The sequence below is a fragment of the Ursus arctos genome, unplaced genomic scaffold, assembly GCF_023065955.2.
Source record: "Ursus arctos isolate Adak ecotype North America unplaced genomic scaffold, UrsArc2.0 scaffold_32, whole genome shotgun sequence".
NCBI lineage: Eukaryota > Metazoa > Chordata > Mammalia > Carnivora > Ursidae > Ursus > Ursus arctos.
Window position 1 is genome coordinate 16,610,741 of NW_026623008.1, and position 13,905 is coordinate 16,624,645.

At 44.1% G+C, this 13,905-nt stretch overlaps 1 protein-coding gene across 8 annotated transcripts in view; it reads right to left on the reverse strand.

Moving 5' to 3' along the window:
* Nucleotides 1-13,905, reverse strand: part of LUZP1 (leucine zipper protein 1) — a 117,092-nt gene that overhangs the window by 68,161 nt on the left and 35,026 nt on the right. The gene's annotated exons all lie outside the window — the stretch shown is intronic.

Here is a 13,905-nt window from a genome sequence, read left to right on the forward strand (position 1 = left end):
ACTGCTACCAGCAATGCTACTACATTTCCCTTGGTAGGTTCACTTTGCGACTCCCCAAATGACTTGCACATCTTTTTCTTTCTCAATAAACCTCCAGTCCTCATCAGCTAAAGGACTTTGTTCCCAAGAAGCAACACTCAGACCATCATTTCCTAACTACAAGTCCAACAATATACCAGCATTCTGCTTTCCCCATTGTTACAATGAAGAGGCTTTGCTGATACATGAAGTACAGCTTTTCATGTCTACGACGGATCTGAAGCCCTCTTAGCTTCGTATGCAATGACCTCTGCTCGCTTACATCATCATTTTTCTCCCCGCAGACTCTCAAATGCCCCTACTCAACGAGCATGTGGTCCACAGTCTAGTCCTGGCTCGCAGACTCCTACCAGCGTAAGTACAGGAACTTGAGAATAGGCACCTGGACATCTGGGAAGCAAGCTAACATGGCTACAACATCCAAGCACAGGATCCGAGGAGGACTTCTCCACACAGGGTCTAGACCAGTGAGGACGCTGATCAACTCACACAGTGAGTCACATGTGGAATGAGTTACAGACAAAATGCACACAGTAGTCCTACACCTACATGCAGGTCCTAGACAGATTAGAAAAAATTAATTGGTGCCCACAAATCAGCTGGGGATCCCCCTGAAGTGCGGAAACTGACTCAGTAGGTCTGGGGTGGGGTCTGAGATTCCGTATTTCTAAAAGGTTCCCAGATGGATCCAGAGGCCGCATTTGGAAAGCAAGATTCTAGAATTACTGATCTTAAAAAAAAAACAACAGAATAAACTCTCCCTTGCTCTCACACCTCCTTCCAGCTGGTCCAGCGTCTCTGCTTCTCCTCATAGCAAAACCGACAGTGGTCTCTACTCTTCACTTCCGTACCCTTTATTCTCAGTTCACACCAATCAGCCTTCTATCCTCAATGCTCCACGAAAACTGTTCATCAGGGCCAAAGGCCTCAACACTGCCAAATTCTATGTGGTCTCTTCCTTATCCTCCAAATGGCATTTAACACAAATAACCACTCTCCACCGAAACCCTTGGTTCGAGGATATCACACTTGCCTGAACTTCCTAATCCATGGGTTATCCTCAGTCTGCTCTGCCTTCTCCTCTACTTGACCAGAGATAGTCCTGAGGCCTCTCTACTTTACCTGTACCCTCCCTTCTTTGGGCAATCCCCTCCAGTCCCATGATTTTTAATATCAATGACCTCCAAATTTTTATCTCCAGCAATGACCTCCCTGAAGTCCAGAAGCATATCCGACAGCCTACCTGACTTCTCTGCCTGGATGTGTAATTGATATCACATATCCATATGCTGACTCTTGATGGTACTTACCTCCCACCCTTCTTTCCCCAAACTCATTCCTCTTTACGTCTTCCCCCAATTCACCCAAGTGCCCAGGCTGAACACCCAATTATGCCAGGTGTCTCCTTCCCTCACACCCCACCTGCAAATCCATCAGCGGGTCCTATCAACTCCACTTCCAAATTTTCTCAAACCTATCCCTCTGCTCTCTACATCCCCTATTAGGCACCCTAGTCCAAGCTACTGGACTTTCACCCGACCTACTACAACAGCCTCCTTAAGTCTCCCTGCTACCAACTCTCCCCTATATATACACCACTTTCCAGATAGCAAATTAAATTTATTAACATTTAATTAGATCAAGACTCTATTCTGCTTTAAAACAACATAACAAAACACCTCTCACAGCTTTTCCTTTCACTTAGAATAATCTAAAGTTCTCACCGGAGTCTACTAGGCCCTGTGTGATCTGGCCCTTACTACCTCTCTGACCTCATCTCCTAACAGGTCCCCTCCCCACTTCCTGCTTCTTGCACACAGTGTTCATTCCGGCCTTGGGGCCTTTGCACTAGCTGTTCCCTCTTCCTTCTGTACAGCTGGCTCCTTTTCGTCACTGAAGGGTCAGCTTAAATTCCACCACCTCTGTAAAGTCTTGACCAGACAATATAAGGTAGCTCTCAACCTCTAACAAATCACCCTGGTTTATGGTACCTCAGCACTTAGCCCTATCTGGTATTTTGTTTACTTGTTTATTGTCCGTCCCTTCCTCCCCACCCCTACCCCCACCTTCTGTCTACCTCATCACTATATCCCCAGCGTATTCCATATCCTAGAACGGGGCCCGGCTGACAATAGACGGGTCTGTAGCACAGGGGAGCGATCCAGGCTGGATACATACATTTATGAGTCACGTCCACAGGGGTGTGGTTACTAAAGCCAATGGGGATGATGAGATCACCGAGGGAGAGTGTCTACTATGAGCAGAGAGAAGGGCCTGGGACAGTAGAACATTTCATAGCTGTAGAATGGAGGATGAGTCTACAAACACAGCAGAGAAGTAGGAGGAAGAATAGGACAGGGTTGCGTCACTGGAGCCAAGACAAGAGAGTGTTTCTGGAAGGAAGGAGTGGTCAACAGCATCAACTTCACTGAGAAAATGACCCAAAAAAATCTGTTGAATTTGGCTTCACAGAGGACATGAGTGACTTCCTGAGAGGTGCACAGCAAAGTGACGGGAACCAGCCTGGGACAGGCTGAGTGGAGGGAGGCAGTGAATACAGACGGCAAGTTAGAGAAGTTTGGCTATTTCAAAGTGAAGGTGACAGATTCAAGAGGATGGACGCAGGGCTGAGGACACTCGGTTTCATCTGCTTCTGTTTAAAGGGGGCACTGTCCTAGCAGCACTGCCTCATGTACAAGTGGCAAGTCCTGGTGGCTGCAAGTTACCCAAAGGCTTCAAGCCCTTCTCCTCAGCTTAGAATTCCGCACCCCTTGGACTGATTCCCAAATGTCCACAGTATCAATCCGGAAGTCTTTTTTTTATACATACATCTCATCTTCCTCACTACAATGGAAGATAAAAATGCCCTTCTACACACTTTCCCTTGGTGCGTCAGGAACAGAAGACATGGCTGTTTATCCTGGAGGGCCTGGGTTTAGAAGGTTTGCTCTGCCATTTTAATTTCAAGGCTCGTTTTGGGGGAGTCATCATTATTTCTACCCCCAGCAAGAAGTTTCTTTCCATGTTAGAGCCTCAAGAGAGCTTCCCTTTGTCTCACTCCTTCTCCGCCCTGCCTGCTGCCCAGGCAACATACTATCACAGAAAGAGTCCACATGGTCTCAGAAGCCAGGGAATCTCGGTTCCCCTACAATTCAGTCACACAGCGGCTTCGGTGACCCCACTTCACGATCTCAGGTTCTTCAAGTGTACGCAGAGGTGATAATATCTAAACTTCACAGGGCTGATGTCCAGATTATAGGAAAATATACACTAAGTGTACACACATAAGGCCTGGCCTAAAGTATATTCTATAAATGTTAATCCAATTTTCTTCTCACCACCATTCTGATAAAGCATTACATCTCCTGCACATTTTTAGTTTCTCTTTCCCTCTAAGTGTACCACGAAGCCCTTGGGAAAGGAGCCTTGAGAAATTCATTGGCCCAGTTCCAGCAGAAATAATTTTAAAGAAGTACTAGAGAGGTGGGAGGGGCCAGAGGTGTCACTGGGCAGCATCCGAAAGGGCAAAGAGGACGCCCCAGTCAGAAGACCTCAGCGGGATCCCTGCCCAGTTCTCTGCATCTCCCCACCACCCCTTGTCCAAGTTCCCTTCTTGTAGCCCTGCATGTGTCTCTGTCTCGTCCCCTTCGTAAGTCCCGCTTGCTAGCAAGTTTCAAGTCAGTGTCTTTAGTATTACAAGCACACAGAACAAAGAGCAGGCAAGCTCAGAGCACACATACGCTGGGCAGTACGCTGGGCTATGAAATCCTGAGACCCAGTCCTGTCTCTCCAGTTTACTGGTTCTGTGACCCTTGTGGATTATTACAATTCTCTGAGTTCTATTCAGTTTCCTCATTTGTAAAACAGAAATGACCAATGAGATTGTAAGGACCAAATGAAATAATATATGTGAAGGTACTTTGGCCACCATAAAACATGGTTATTGTTATAGTATAGGTAACACAAGGCAGCTGCAGGGTCTACCTTTGGCCAGCTGAGTTGTGCTACTGAGAAAAGTCCTCAGTCCTGGAGAAGTCTGTTCTATGATCTATGGCCACCTGTTTTCATCTCAAGTCCTCCTATCCCTGGCAGCTAAAAAAGTTATATTCTTTCTAATTTCACTTGATTCTCTTTTCTTAGCAAGGATTCTTCAATTTCTCTGACGAAATGGCTCCATGTCCCCAGAATGGTAAAGACCACTGGACCTGATGCTCTCTAAGGGCCCTTTGTGGCTCTAACATCTAAGCCTCCCCATCCTTTGCTCCCAAAGTACTTTGTCCGTGTCTCTACTTGCACAATTTCCAGTCTACTTTGCATTATAGCTTTGTTTTATATCATCTCCTAAGGAGAGAGCAGAAGGTTGTCTGAGTTTTATGTTCCCTATAGCACTTAACATAAAGCTTCGTACACAGAGCTTTGAGCTCCAAAAATATTGGCTGATTGACTCAATGCTAATTTCTAACTTTTTGCACTTATTGTCCATACCACACAATAATTATAGACTACCCTCTTATTCTCTTATGCTTTTTTGGTACCTCTACAGGCCTGGCACAGTGTGAAACACAAAGTCAGTATTTTTTTTTTTAAGACTGGTGACTGGTTTATTTCTTGGTCAAAGTGAAAAAGTCTTATCAACCTATCCTACGTATGATTTTTAACAACTTGCTCTGGTTACTGACAAATATAAACATGACATTTATCAGACTGTCACAGAAGGACACTGCATAACAGAGTTATTACACAGACAGAGGCAAATGAAATGCACAGATTGAGGGGCTTTTTCTCCCCAGTGGCATCAAAAATACGGTAAATAGGCAAATATATTGATAGTCAGCAGACCTGGACGCCTGAATTTATCTCTAGAAAACGGGCAGTCTCCTAAAATGGCTCCCAATGATCTCCACCTGCTAGTGTCCATGTTCTCATGTGGGCTCCTCCCCTTGAGTTTGGCCTGGGCCTCACGACTTACTTCTAACAACAAGAATATGGCAAGAATTATGAGATGTCATTTCTGAGATTAGGTTATAAAAGACTGAATTTTTTCTTGCTGGCACTTTCTCTCTTTTGCCATCTCTCGCTTTGATGAAGCTAGCTGCTGTGCTGGAGAGGCCCATATGGCAAGGAACTACAGATGGCCTCCATCTACCAACCCGCAAGAAATTGAGGCCCTCAATCCAACTGCCCACGAGGACCTGAATCCTGCCAACCACCTCTGAGTGAACTTGAAGCTGGCCCTTCCTCAGTCACACTTGATGGCTGACATCTTGATTATAGCTGTGTGAGACGCTGAAGCAAGGGACCCAGCTAAAGCCATGCCCAGCTTCCTAACCCACAGAAACTGATACAATAAATGTGTATTGTTTTATGCCGCAACATATAACTAACATACCCTGTATATAAAAAAGGGGGAGGGGGGCGCCTGGGTGGCTCCGGCGTTAAGCGTCTGCCTTCGGCTCAGGGCGTGATCCCAGGGTCCAGGGATCAAGCCCCGCATTGGGCTCCCTGCTCCGCTGGGAAGCCTGCTTCTCCCTCTCCCACTCCCCCTGCTTGTGTTCCCTCTCTCGCTGTCTGTCAAATAAATAAATAAAATCTTTTAAAAGGGGGGGATAGAATCCAAGACCCCAAGGGCCCTTCTAGGTCTGACAATCTAGGATTAGGAACTAATCCCATAGTACCTCAAAGCCTAGCTACAGCCACTCTGACCTCCCGTAGGTTTCCTATACTAGATACACCGTTTCAGTCCATGCCAGTGACCACCACACCAACTTTCCAACAAAAACCTGTTGAGCACTTAGATCTGATGAATTACTTAAAATAAGATTATCTGCACAATTTAGCCCATATAGATAAAGAGGATGGAGTGATATGGTGGCTAATTGCTAGAAGATGCTTGGCACAAACTAAAAGAAATCGCCCTAGGTCTTCCTGGTATGGGAATCCAGCCCCTGTTGCGCTTTACTGCAGCCTGTCTTGGGACACTCCAGCCTCCCACCCCTACCCACTCATGTTTGTTTGTTTTTTTAAAGATTTTATTTATTTATTTGACAGAGACAGCTAGCGAGAGGAACACAGGCAGGGGGAGTGGGAGAGGAAGAAGCAGGCTCCCAGCAGAGGAGCCTGATGTGGGGCTCGATCCCAGAACGCCGGGATCACGCCCTGAGCCGAAGGCAGACGTTTAACCACTGAGCCACCCAGGCGCCCCTACATGGGTGTTTTAACACTTCCTCCCTGTGCTGCGTATAGACTTAATTTCTTAATCCCTTAAAGTTTTCTTTCAACCGCCGTGAATGACCTATTTTTCAATTTCCAATTGTGTTCAGCTAATTAAAAAACAAACAAACAAACAAAAAAAACCCAAAACCTCATGATCAACAGTTCTGCAAGAAAAGAACTTCAACAGGGAAGAAATCATACCTGCTTTTTCATGTCAGAGTCTCTGATTCTTAGGTTAGAGAATCAACCTTTAAAGTTCCTACTAAATAAGAAGATTCACACCACAAAGTAAAATCGGGACAAATGAGAACTTCATGACTATATTCTAGCCCTTAGCCCTCACCTCTCTAAAAGAACAGTCCTGAGATTTACACTCCAAGGGGTTTTCAACCTTAGCTAATTATTAGAAAAACCTAGGAGCTTTCAAAAACATTATTACTGTCTGGCAACTGACTCAATTTCTACAATGAGTCAATGATACGAAAAAGGGAGAGCAGAGGAAGAAGGACTCTACATACAAAGAAACTCAGGAAACATAATGACCTAATGTACTGTGTGGCTGGTCAGACCCTTATCCTAACAAACGAACTGCAAAGACATTTTCCAGATAATCAAGGAAAGCTGATTATGATCTTATCTAGGTATTATTAAGGATCTGTTAATTTCATTAAATTTAATAATGGCATTATGGTTATGTAAGAAAATGTCCATATTTAAAGATGCATATAAAAGTATGTCGGTATGAGGCACCTGGGTGGCTCAGCTGGTTAAGTGTCCAACTCTTGACTTCAGCTCAAGTCATGATATCAGGGTTGTGAGATCGAGCCCCGATCCAGCTCCGTGCAGAGTCTGCTTGTCCCTCTCCCTCCCTCTTCTGCCCCTCCCACACGTGCATTCTAATAAAGAAAATAAATTCTTTTTTTAAAAAAGCATGTAGGGGTAAAATGACACAATTTCTGGGATTTGCTTTAAAATTCTTCAAAATGTTAAAAAGAACAGAAATGAAGCAAATGTAGCAAAATCTTAAAAATTACTGAACATAGATATATATAGGTTTACTATATTAGCCTCCCTCCTTTTTAATGTTTGAAATTTTTCATAATAAAAAAAAAATCTGACGGGCACCCGGATGGCTCAGTGGGTTAAGCAGCTGATCTCAGCTCAGGTCTTGATCTTGGCTAAGATCATGATCTCAGGGTCATGAGTTCAAGTCCTACACTGGGCTCCACACTGGGCATGGAGCCTACTTAAAAAAAAAAAATTTTTTTTTTTGAAGCTAACACCCAGTACAACCAAACTCTTTAGCAATATCTACCAGAGCTGACATATGACCCAGAATTTTATTCCTAGGTATACACCCAATAGAAATGAGTACATACATCCATCAAAAGACATACACAAGACTTAAGAGTATCCATGGCAGCTTTGTCATATAGCCCACACTGTTAGGATCCCAAATGTCCGGGGCGCCTGAATGGCTCAGTCACTTAAGCATCTGCTTCGGCTCAGATGTGGGATCAAGCCCGATATGGGCTCCTTGCTCAGCAGGGAGCCTGCTACCCCCTCTCCCTCTCTCCACCACTCCTGCTCTCTCTCTCTCGCTTGCTCTCGCTCTATCTCAAATAAATAAATAAATAAAATTTTTTAAAAAGATTTTATTTATTTATTTGACAGAGATAGAGACAGCCAGCGAGAGAGGGAACACAAGCAGGGGGAGTGGGAGAGGAAGAAGCAGGCTCATAGCGGAGGAGCCTGATGTGAGGCGCGATCCCGGAACGCCGGGATCACACCCTGAGCCGAAGGCAGACGCTTTAACCGATGTGCCACCCAGGCACCCCAAATAAATATTAAAAAAAAAGATCCCAGGGGCGCCTGGGTAGCGCAGTCTTTAAGCGTCTGCCTTCGGCTCAGGGCGTGATCCTGGCGTTGCGGGATCGAGTCCCACATCGGGCTCCTCGGCTGGGAGCCTGCTTCTTCCTCTCCCTCTCCCCTGCTGTGTTCCCTCTCTCGCTGGCTTTCTCTCTGTCACATAAATAAATAAAAATCTTTAAAAAAAAAAAAAAAAAAAAAAAAAAAAAAAAAAAAAGATCCCAAATGTCCATCAACAGAAGATTAAATAATTGTGCTACATCCAAACAATAAAACACTTGCATACTCCTACATAGAACATGGATGAATATCCAATATCCAGACACAATGTTGAACAAAAGCAGCCAGACCCAAAAGAGTGCATACTGATTCTATTTATATACTATTAAATGAAACTCAAGACTACACAAAACTAATAATGGAGACAGAAGTCACAATAAGTGGTTACTTGGGCAGCCAGTGCTGATGAGGAAGAAGCACAAGGGAGCCTTCCGGAGTTCTGGAAATGTTCTCTATCTTGACCTGATGCAGATTTTGATGTGAGCAGTCTTTACATGACAGTATACATATATATAAAAATTCATTGAGTATTGGAGTGCCTGGGTGGTTCAGCTGGTTAAGCATCCGACTCTTGATTTCAGCTCAGGTCATGATCTCAGGGTTGTGAGACTGAGCTGCTGGGCATGCAGCCTGCTTAAGATACACTCTCTCCCCCTCCCCCTCCCCCCCCCCCCCCCCCCGCTCATGCACACTCTCTAACTAAATAAAATATTTACCAAAAAATGTTTTTAATGGGTCTACTTCTAGAAGCTTGGCAACATAGGATTCAAACTTTTTCTAAGACAGACCTGAGCTATCACAGACTACGACAAGTTCAGTGACCTTAGAAATTATGAGAAAGAAAAAATTATGTCTTCTGAGGAAGAGACAATTTCTAACTGATGTGTTCCCTTTGTGGAATATTAAACTAAAATAAGTTATCTCAATAAAGAGCAAACAAATATGGGAGTAAAAATCAGAATCCTAGGTATCAGTATTTTATAAAAGCTCTGTAAGCAATTCTAATGTGCGGCCAATGCTAAGGACCATTCTACCTCAGTGAGCTCAAATTTAAGACTCCCAAGCCTTCCTCCTTCCATTTCAATAGAACTGAGACAAGGTAGTAAGAACCAAAGCTTGAAAAGATGGTGGGGCAGAGTGGACAGAGAGAGTTACCTCTTCGAGAAGAGTGGGAATCTAGGGCAAGGGAGGAAAAACTGAGGTCAGTGCTAATGGAACTAAGAACAAAGCTGTAAGAGACTGAATTTCACAACTCATATTTTAGTTCTAGCTTCACTACCAACTAGCTATGGGTATGACCTCAGGCAAACTGCTTCATCTCTCCAGGCCTCCCTAAGATCTCCTATAGCTTTTAAACAAAGTCTGGAGAGGAAGGTAAGAGGCATCAAGTAAGAACAGGCCCCTTTGAAAGACCCTAGGATTGCCTCTACATAGATAGCACTTACCATCCTGTATTGTAATTATCTACTTGTTTATCTCCCCCCACCAAACTGTGAGCTCTTAAAAGGCCAAGATTATAGTATTTCATCTCCAAATCCAAGCACATGCATAGAACTCGGCATATAGTAATAGTTCAGTAAATGTTCAATGGCTAAATAGCTGAACACTATGAGAAGTGCTTACGTTTATATTCTTACAAGCACAGGTGTACTTATATAAGAAAGAACAATTCACCTCCCACATGTAAAACTGAGTAATAACATTGAGTATTATTTTATTAACACCAACTAAAGGAAGTCCAGATTCTAGGATGCCCAGAATCATCAGAAAGGCTCCCCAGAGATGACCTACCAGAGGCCTCTAAAGTCCACACCTCTTGTTCCCTAAATAATATACCTGCTAATAATAAAACCTAATGCTTATACATTATTTCATACTTCAAAGTGCCTTCACTCCCATACACTCAATTAATTCTCACAACTCTATGAGAAGGTATTATCAAACCCATCTTATATGTGAGGACACAGAGGCTCTTATTTTAAATAATTTGCTAACCTAAGGCAAGCTGAAAGCTTCTAACAGAAGGCTTTCATAGGCAGCCCGTCTTCAGTGCCCAGAAAGGGAAACTCACCATTTCCACTCCCCAGTGTCCCCAAATAAGATGGATCAGTCAGTCCACCAGGTGCTTTGCTTTATTAAGCTAACTACCTCTTAAGTTTTCCTTATCCCCATGAGAATCAGTTATAGAGATTACTTTTATTTTTTAGAGAGAGGGTGGGAGGGGCAGAGGGAGAGCGAGAGAGAGAATCTTAAGCAGGCTCCACGCCAGTACAGAGCCCCACACGGAGTTTGATCTCACAACCCTGAGATCATGAACTGAACAGAAATCCAGAGTCAGACACTTCACCGACTGAGTCACCCAGGTGCCCCTACAGATTACTTTTATTATGCTTTAAGCAAAAAATAAGGCCAGCCCAGGGAGAAAAATCCCAAGACTACAAACAGCCACACTCAAAAGCTGCTGGCTAACCTCCCTGTGTATAAAGCTAAAGAAATAAGAGCAAAATTTGCTCCAATGGGAAGCTCTAAACCCTGCCGACCAGAGAGCCCTCCAGCACTCGGGGTATTTGTCAGCCAAGCACAGCTGTTTCAGTCTGTACCTGCTCCAGTATTTTCTCACTAACTTCTGCTGTTACCATTTTCTCCGTACCACTGTGAATTCTTACAAGAGCAAAGGGCACATCCCAGTTAGGAAGGTCCAGCTCCTCTAAATGACCATATAGTACCTAAAATCAGACCACTAAACACGTTTTTGTGTCCGAGTAACTGACATAAACTGGCTTTCCCAAAATTACAAATTAAAATACTTTAAGTAATTAAATTGACATTCTTCAACAGGACAACACAGATAGGGGCTCCTGGGTGGCTCAGTCGGTTAAGGGTCTGCCTTCTGTTCAGGTCATGATCTCAGGATCCTGGGATAGAGGCCAGCATCAGGCTCCTTGCTCATCAGGGAGCCTGCTTCTCCCTCTCCCTGCCTCTCCCCCTGCTTGTGCTCTCTCTCTCTCTCTGCCATAAATAAAATCTTAAAAGAACAAACAGACAAAGAAAAAACACATATAGAATCTAAATTCTTTAAGAAACAAAGATCAAAGGGCACTTAGCACTACAATAATGCCAGGCACACATATCTGAGGGCACTGAATAAAAGTGTGTTGCATAAATGATAACTGGGAGCTTAAAATCCATTAAAAATCACTAAGGCAGAGTAAAATAACTAAGGACCAAGAAAGATGGGCACAGAATGCCAAGTTAACCAGAAAAATTGCAAATCAGATTCTAAGGCAGTTCCACGCAAGGTCATGCTTGGGGGCGCACCAGGAATCACTCTGAATTTAAGCACCACCTTACATCTACGAAGAGACCTATAGCCCCAGTGCGTGAGTAGGGTGGGGGCCTAGCATACAGATTCTCTCTCCTTGAGGAGCTTCTCAATCTGCGGCAGCTCTCCCCCTCCCCCAACTACTCTCCACTCACATGCCCTGAGGCCCAGCCACAGGACTACAGGAGTTAAGCCAGACCAGAACTAAAAATTGGAGGAAATTAGCATGTTACCTGACAAGTTTCCAGCACAGCCTAAACTCAGTAAGTTACAAACATGACTGAAGATTCCACTATGCTGGTGAAACTACTCTCATTCTGCAAACTAAAAATAGCTCATTTATCAAACAGGAGCATTCCTCAAGTTTTTTTGCCCTGTCAACAACCCAAAGCTCCATTTCCTCAAATTCCTCATCTAGAGTGTTTTCTTGGATCCCAGTCTCCCCACCTCTCCACCTTCCCCACTCCTCACCCTAATCCCCTGAACACAGCAAGAGACGGAAACTCCTCTGCCCTAACTGAAGCTTTTAAAGTTTTTTTTTTTTTCAGTTACAAACACGTACAAAGCTTGGAGGCTACTGCCTTGTGTAAAGCCACAACTAGATGGGCTGAGCTACAGCAAACAATGAAAAGCAAAAAATGAAGGACAAGACAGGGCATGACCAGGAAGCCAGTTAAATGCTTCTCATTCAGGCAGGACTGGAGGGAACCCCACCCACTGGAAAGAAGAAGCACGAGGGTACATGGTTTCCAGTACAGAGCCAGACTGTATCTGGCTTTAGGTCATTACAACACAGCCATCAAGCCTGCTCTGGGGACAGACTCATCCCCAAAGAGCTCTGAGAACCCTACAAGAATCATTAAGCTGTCCTCAGGTTGAAGTAACATTTTTAGGGGGAATAAACTCCCATAATTTAAGCCAAACAACCCAAGATTAAACTGCAGATTTTCTAGTCATACAGAGCCGAGAGAGGGGCTCAAATCATTCCACTAGGAAGTAGGAGCTTAGATGAAGCTAGAAATCCTGTCCTCAGTAGCTCTCCCTCCCGTTGGGCCCTGAGGTAAGCTGGCACGCCTCTTCCAAAGGTGGAAACTAACTGTGGACTTTGAACTTCCTTACAGCCCCTTGTTCTTCTCAACAGCATCAGAAGAATGCCATACTACTGTGCCACCCTATACAGACTGAACAAAGCATTTGCGGTTCTAGAACAGTTACTTGGGACACACAGTAATATACTCCCCACAGATCCAACTCTGAAGTCTTCTCTCACTCTTATTTTTAACCTTTTACATTCTCTTTAAAAAAGAAAAAACTGGCTTATCTATGAAATCCACTCTCAGAAACATTCCTACTGAAAAAAATTAGCCTGAGATCCCCCGGGGTACACTGTGGTAAAGTTCCCATACAGACTCTATGCTGTGTGTCAGAGCAAACTACAAGTTGCGGCCCTTCACCAAACAACGTCGGACCCTTCCAGGATTCATGAAATCTAAGAATATCAGAGCTAAGAAGATCTTAGAGGATCAATTATCCAGCCCTTCATTTTAAAGATGGGGGAAATAAGGTCCAAAGAGAGGAAAATGAAGGCTTGGAGTAAAACTGGACCTAAAAGCTAGGTGTCCAGAATCCCAACTCAAGCCCCTTAAGCCACACCATACCTCTTCATAAGACTGAGTTTATGGGAGTCAAGTGACTAAGGAAAGGGGGGGAAAAGAAAGTAAATATCTGGTTCAAGGCAAAGAGACCAACTCTGTGAACTCTCCTTCTCTGATGCTTTGTGGAGTGACTCAGGGCCAGCTTCTGCTCCTCCAGATCCTTAATTTCAAGAGCTTTTCTCTTAAACATTACATAATTTTTACTAGTAAGCAAGATATAAATTCCCACCCACACCTTACCTGGGCCTCCCAATCACTGGCCAGGCAAAGTCAAAAACAACCAAGTGCTACAATGGAAGGGCTATGAGAACCCTGAGGCAGAACGGGAACAGCTTTGGGGAAAGAGGCACATTTTAAAAAGATGACTCAACTGGATGACCCTATCGAAGGAAACCACATCACCAGACTTCATATTCTAGTATCCAGTATCTAGGCCGGTCCACCCAAGAAAAATTTTGATTCTCTGAATCTTGGTTTCTTTAACAGTAAGATAAAAAATACAGACTTCATTCATTCGAAGGTCCTTTCAAGTTCTAAAAGGCTCCACCTCTTTCCAAGAGGTGCCAAAGAAAGACTGTAACCACAATAGTACCCAAGAGGCAAGGTACGAAAGTCTTAAGCTGGGCCACCAGCCTGGAGATGGGCCCTGGCAGATAGGCTTCGAAGCTACTAGCCTTCCCACAACCTGACAATGAACATCAAGGGTACCACTAAAATTCAACATGGGGGAAACAGTGCATACTTTCT